This window comes from Ursus arctos, unplaced genomic scaffold (assembly GCF_023065955.2).
Source record: "Ursus arctos isolate Adak ecotype North America unplaced genomic scaffold, UrsArc2.0 scaffold_12, whole genome shotgun sequence".
Taxonomy (NCBI): domain Eukaryota; kingdom Metazoa; phylum Chordata; class Mammalia; order Carnivora; family Ursidae; genus Ursus; species Ursus arctos.
Window position 1 is genome coordinate 33,400,231 of NW_026622786.1, and position 7,490 is coordinate 33,407,720.

A 7,490-nucleotide genomic window follows, 5' to 3' on the forward strand; every position below is an offset into this window, starting at 1 on the left:
ATGTGGATATCGAAAAGAATGTTCTGGTTAGAGGGGACAGATAGTGCAAAAGTCCTGAGGTGTGAATATGTTGGATATGTTTGAGGAACAGTGTGTCCACTGGAACTGGATTAAAGTGAGCAAGGGGGAGGGTAAGAAATTGATCAGAGAGGTCAGATCACATAGGGCTTGTGGACCACTGCCAGGGCTCTGGCTTGAACTCTTCATAGAATGGGAGATAGGGAAGAATTGGGAGCAGAGGAGGGACATGATCTGATGTATATTTTGAAAGGATTTCTTTGGCCATTTTGTTGAGAATACACTGTAGGGGTTAATGGTGGAAGCAGGGAAATCAAAAACTGCTCATTCCAGGTACAGAATGAAGTGAATTAGAACGTGCTTCCAAATCTCATTTGGTGTACATTAAACTCAGTTAGTTCATTTTCCATATAGCAAAATGAGTAAGCTGGGGACGCCTATTTGAACACCTATTTATCTTGGCCAAATACTTTCTTCTAGCATCTTGAAGTCATTTATTTGGCCATGTTGGTGCTATAACCAAAATGAGTTTTTCTATAATAGTGACATAAATCCTTGACTTCCAATAGAAGATTGGATTAAATAGGATTTTTTTTTTGGGAGGGTGGTCGGTGGGTGGTATATTCCAACTACTTCTTATCAAAACCAGTGTAATTTTCAGTATAGACTAGGTAGTGGTTTTAAACATCATCTATCCAGATTCCATCTGATGGTAGAGTATAGGATTAATAGTGGATTATCATTAGAAGCCCATATTCTACCATGCAGAATTAGGATCAGAACCATGATCTTTTGGAGTATTGACACAATGGGAATTTGAATTCATTTTTAGTAACCATTGATATTATCCAATTCCTAGCCCTCAGATCCATACAACAGAGCCTAGATGGGGAATTTGATGCTGTTACTCTTATGGAACTGATAGAACTGGAAATCACATAAACTGTAGTAAGCTCATTTATTGATATTTGAGTAACTTTATGGACCATGCTTGGGTTAATGATAGGGCAGAAATGCCATTAAAGCAGAATACTATTAGTTAATCCACTGGTGACATGCATTAGTGATACTTGAAAAATTGTACAGTGGTGAGGACTTTTGTAGTTTTAGCTCATCCCCCTATTAAGATTTGTAGGTGTTTTTTTACATGAACTTAATTTTCTCCCTTCATCCTCAGCGAATGACTCAGATCCCTTTAACCTACCAGGAGACACGCTCGAGAAGGCTTTCTGTTAATGGAACATGACTGCTGTGTTTTCTTTCAAAATGCAGCACCGTTGCTTTAGAATTACAAGTCTACTATGTGACCAAGAAGCATCCTCCATTGAGATACAGATTGCACAGTTTATTGGAAATGTGAATCATACTTCCTTTATTTACTGTAAGGTTCATGATGGGGAGTAGACTGTTCAAGAAAGTCTTGGATTAATCTGAGGCCCTTCCCCTTCATATCTGATTTATCTTTTGCTGAGAATTGATCAGTGCCTTCATGGAAGATATGCTCCGGAAATGACAGTCAGTTACCTGTTAGAAATACCTTCGGTGCTCACCTTGACAGCACATATACTAAAATATTGGAATGGTATGGAAGAGATTAGCATGGCCCCTGTGAAAACAAATTCATGAAGCATTCCATATTTTTATGCTAAACTTACGGTGTAATAGTTACAAATAGCAAATCATTAAGTTGTACACCTTAAAATACAAGGTTATGTGTCAATTATATCTCAGTAAACCTGGAAAGAAGAGGAATATTTGTGTTTAGAGGTTGGAGGGAGGGCCAAAGGGTCAGATAAGGCCATCCCATCTTTTGAGACTCTGGTCAGGAATTTAGCAAGAAACTGAACATGCAAAATGCTGTATTAAGCACATGTGTTGGTACCTGAAATCCGGCATCCTTTTAAAACAAAGTGGTTAAGAGGGTATAAATGTTAGTATTCCATTGCCATCCCTGCCACCACAAATCTACAGCCTACTATTTTCCTACCATACATTTCCTAATGATGCTTCTGTTGATAGAAAGCCCCAGTCATTTTTTATTAATGGATGCTGTGACTTCTTCCCACTCTCTTTCCATTGGCACAGCATTTACTGATTAAGGATGCTGGGTGAGTCAGAATATTCCTTGCATAATGATTGGTTACTTGGAATGGGCACCAGCTCTTCCTTTGTGATAAAGAACAGTGTATATAAATAAGGGTAAGAGATTTTCTTGATGTTCAAGGTCTTTGGTCTCTTGAGTTACAGACTATAAATTTCCTGGGCCACATTCTAGATGCAGAACTTCCAATGAAGTCAACAGAAGTTTTTTAAAAAAATTAATGGCAGGAAAATGCACTGTTATTATTTATTATTATTTCTTTTTGACTGCTCTGAAGATAATTTGGTGCATAAAGTATTGAAGTTTTGGGTTTTTCCAGTGACTCATTTTCATGCAAATGTCTATCACATTTCTGGGTATTGTTTTCCTCTATCATATATATTTCCATCTTCCATGGGTAAATCAACATCTCCATCCGTATTGCACATTCAGCGGCTGTAAATTCAGCCTGTATTCTCATTAAATGCTACGAATATGTGATCTTCATTTATGATTTTAGCGGGTGTTTCTGAAATTTCTACAGCAGCATCTGGCCAGGAAATAGTGTCTGTGAATCAGAATTACTACACCTAATTTTATTTTTCTTTGTATACTCATTTCTCTAATCCTTTCCTAGCCAACAGGAGAGTATGTGAATTCTTTTCTATCCTAATTCTCAGAGACCTCCCCCCCCCCCAAACTCATGTATAGACCTTAGGTTTGATTTTGGTTTTCCTGTTAATGTTGGTTCAGGGAACAATGGAAACAAATCCTGAGTCCCGCCCCTTCCTCCCTGCCAGCACTCACATCTAAGCCACCACTGTGGTTTAATCAGACCAGTGCAAGCACCTCCTAAGAGGTTTTTCACCATGTTCAGCTTCAGTCCCTTCTAATCTCTTGATGCCACTGTTAGAATGATCTTTTAAAAACACAGAGATGATTCTGAATCTCCCTGCTTAAAACCCTTCTTATCGTCCACAGGATAAAGACCAAATTCTTGGACCTGGCTCATGGAGCTCTTCCTACTCTGGTCCCAACTTGCCCCTGAGGACAGTTGTTTTACCCTCTGTCTCCCTCTATGCTCCAACCACAGGCCCAGCTTTCAGACCCCCACATCATCACGTTCTTCACCTCGGAGGCTTTGTACGCGCTCTTTCCTTTGCTTGGCGCACTGTTCCACTTCACCTGCTCCTGAATATATCCTGCTTATCCTTCAGCTCAAGCTCTCCTCTTCTGAGCGGTTCCTCTTACTGCCATCCATGAGTTCTGCATTCCCATAGGATCCTGCACTTGACCTTTTAAAATAGCCATCACTCCTGTGACTTTTTAGCGCATATCTTCCCCAACAGATAGCTCTCTTCATGAGGCCAGTGACCCAATCTGTGTCGTCATTGCTCTGTCCCCAGCACTTTGCACATAAAAGGCATTTGGGCACCTAATGGATATGTAATGAATGTTTGCTGACCTCACTTTAGTCCTCTTCTATTACTGACCTCAGTCACTCTCTTCTACTATCATTGGCTGTGTGTTTGTCTCTTTCCAAAGGGATAGTGGGATGTTCTTCTTTTGAAATTGCACAGATACTCATTGTCTTTTATCCTTCCTCTCTGGACCAGCTTCCTGATGGTCATTTTCACTCTAAGAGCCCAATTTGCTTCGGGGGTGGTTGAAACATCCATGTGTGAGGAGGAGACCACTAGCCTGAGAGGAGAGGCTTGAGTTTGAATTCACCTATGACATTAATTGGGCTTTTAACTCTGGGCAAATTGTTGAATCTCTGTGGTTATTATTCCCCTAGGCCACAAAATGAGAGGAACAAACTGGATACTGAGAAGCCATTTCGTGTACTTCAGGGGAGATTTAGTCCGTTGTGCCGGGGTACAGAAGATAACGTGATTGAAAGGTGAGCAAATGGAAATTCAGCATATCTTACTACAGTGAATGCTAGATTTTGACCTAGAGAGGGCTGAGGACAGGCTGTCTGTTTCTTCTAGCATGTTCCCTCTTCCCCATTGCTCTGTGATCCACAGCAACCCTGGGCAATTATGGCTCAGAGAGAGAGTGGATGGTGGACATCCATGAAACATGCTCCCACATGGATTAGTGACAAGCCAGGGTAGTATATGGCCACATGGTGGAGGTTTTGGGGGTAGGGTGGGGTGTTGGGGTGATTGTTATTGTCTGCCATATAATCATAGTATCTTTCCTTATATAATAGTCACATTGCTGAAGAGTGTTTAATGTATAATTAGTGAAAAGGCATAGGATTTAGAATTAGACTGATTAGGGTTTAAATTCTTGCTCCATCACCTTAGCATGTGTGTGTGTGTGTGTGTGTGTGTGTGTGAGAGAGAGAGAGAGAGAGAGAGAGAGAGAATGTGTCAGAGAGCTATGGATCCAATTTGATTTCTGAGTCTCCGTTTCCTCCTCTACACATTAATGACAGTAACTCTGTCATAGAGTTGTTTAAGGATTTTAAAAGATAATATTTAGGAGTTACTTGTGTCCATATAGCGTGCTTCTGTCTTGTGATAATACCATTGTCCTCTAGAGGAACTGTTCCTCTCTACTTAGTTCATGACTATGATGTAAGGGCTGCTAATCAAGTAGTGACTGGTTGCTCTATGGAAGCCGACTCCCATTATCCCCAAAGCAAGGGATCTGTAGATGAACTGAGCCTGGGCAATCTGAGTATAGTCCCAGGTCTTTGAAACTGAGGCTCAAGTGAGGCTCTCGTGGTGGAGGCGTGAAAATGCAGACTCAGAAGCTGCTGGCAGCTGGGATGCTAGCTTCTCAGAGACTCCTGATTTGCAGAAGACATGGATGGATGAAGTAACAGAGAGGAGAGATCCTGGTACCATCACGTCTTTCGTTCTAGTCATTCCCATTTACACTTTTCCTTTTCCTTGTCATCTGAGTCAATAAATTCACCTTTTTGTGTAAGCCAGCTCAAATTGCATGCCTGTAATTTACATATCAAAGAGTCACGACTAATAGAATAGCATACTGTAGATCCTGAGGGGACTTTAGTTCTCTTCTTCACACAAATATGATCTAATTTTTTTGTTTCCTCTTAGGATAAGGCCAGGTATTATGGGTTGAAAAAACCAAGAGTTTCTGTATTCTCAATTCCAAGTTTTTAATATATTAGTGCTCTCTCCTTTTGATTTTCCCCACAGATTTAACTACTAATCTAAACAATATTTTTTATACTTTGGGTACTTTAAAAATATAACAGATGTGGATATTTAAATATGTTAATGTATACTACTGCAGATTATAAAATTGGTACAATATTTCTAGGTGGTGCTTTTGTAATAAGTATCCAAAAGTTTTGTTTATACTTTTTTACTCATGAATTTCATTTTTGGTACTCCATTCTGTTGAAATAAGCCTGGATGTGAACAATGCTATATGTACAAATTTATTTATTGTAGTTTAGTTTGTTAGGATGAAAATAAAACCACTTAATGTTCAAATTTTAAGGGTTATTTGAATTCAATGCCGCCTTTTAAGTAATTTTTATAATATTTGATGACATGAGAAAACTCTGATATATATTTTTCAGAAAAAAGAGGCCATAAAATAGTTCATACAATATAATTCTGATTTGCAGTATATATACATACATGAGTGTGTGTGTGTGTGTGTGTGTGTGTGTGTGTGTGTGTGTTCAGAGCTATATAGCAAAAATATCAACAAAGGTTCTTCCCTAGGCAATTGCATTACTTAGTGTATGGAAGACATTGTGATTGATTCCCCAGCATCCATCCCATTATCCCCTCCCTACCTCTACAATATGTGCAGCAGCCATGCAATTTGGTGAGGTTGACCTTCACCTTGAGTTCTGTGGGTGGTCAATCATTGTGAGAGATCCGTCAGCATGCTCCCATCCCTCTAGTGATGGTTATTAGGTTAGGTGTGGACACATAATCCAGGCATGAGCCATTTAGTGAAAAGCATTATCTTGGCATTAATGTCTGGTTCAGAGATAGGCAGATAATTTCATTGGATCTAATCAGAGTTGAAAGACTTTTAGTTGAGTAGGAGATACCCAGTCTCTCTCCCTGACATGGATAAGGACACCTGGAGTTCCAGGTGATATTGGAAGATATTTTGTGATCTTAGGGGGAAGCTGGCCTTGAGTGAACTGACACAGAGAGGACAGAGCAGAGGTGTCATGAGACCTTTTATGTGGTGACATTGTAACATCTCTGAATCATAACATTAAAGTCTGCCCCAATTTTAGAATGAACTTACATAGTACCTAATTAATTAGACTAGATGGCATTGAGCTTTTTATTACATGAAAATAAAACAGATAAAACTTGAGTGGTTTTCATTTTTTCTTTTCCATTATTTGTAAAGATTTTTTTGCATTGAACATGTTTTACTTTTATAACTAAAAAGATTATTTATTATAGAAATTGCTATTAGCCAAAAACTGGCAAAGACCCATTAAATCAGTGTGTATTCTTCTCTCCTTTCTCACTCTCCCCCTTCTTCTGAACCTCTTTCAATTCTCTTTCCCAAATTCCCACAAGAGCCAGAGAAGCCAAAAAAATGTCAAAATTTTGTCACTCCATTAATTAGGAGACTTGAATTGGGTGAGGCACAACCTACATTCTGTGAAATTGATTGGCAAGTGACTGGCAGAGCTACCTTCTTGCTAACAGGGCAATGGCAGAGATGAGATGATCACCACTGTTTATCAGCATGTGGCTCATTCTCAATCTATGGAAACGTGGGAGGATTCATAGAGATGCTGGTTATCATATACTGACCAAAGAAGCTCCAAAGCCAGGCTCTAGAACTCCCTTACCAAATTTGGCATTGTGGTCAAAGGAAGAAACCCCATGAGCAATGTGGATTGCAGAAGCTAAAGTAAATTTAGCCTAGACATATACTCACATCTAATGAGTTGCAGCCAAATCAAATTGGTTACAATTTATAAGGCATGATGCATTGGAGAGGGGGTGCTGTTTGAGGCAAGTGAACCTGTAACAAATGGTAAGCATGGAGAGAAGTAGCTCAGAATTCTGTTGAGAAGGTGCTTCAGAAATGGACCTGGAGAGGAACAAGGGAGCTAGTGGCAGCATCTTTAAGATAGCAAGTGGACAGCTGTAATAAATCCTGCCTCGGGGAAGAAGAATGCTCCCTGGCAGGATCTGTCTAATGATGGCACCCCTATCTCTATTTCCCCACACCCCATTGCTCCTGGTTCCAGATTATATGCACTGTGGGGCTGCCATTAACTAGATGTGAAATCTTAGGCCAGCCACTTAACCTCTCTGTCCTTGAGTTTTCAAATCTGTAAAAGGGCTGAGAGTTGGTCCAAAGTACTTCTGAGGACTCTGGCTGCTCTATGGTTGGTCCATCCTCCTGTCTGTCT

At 39.9% G+C, this 7,490-nt stretch overlaps 1 pseudogene; it reads left to right on the plus strand.

Moving 5' to 3' along the window:
- Nucleotides 1-1,560: 1,560 nt before the first annotated feature.
- Nucleotides 1,561-1,660, plus strand: LOC113254875 (U6 spliceosomal RNA; annotated as a pseudogene).
- Nucleotides 1,661-7,490: the final 5,830 nt, after the last annotated feature.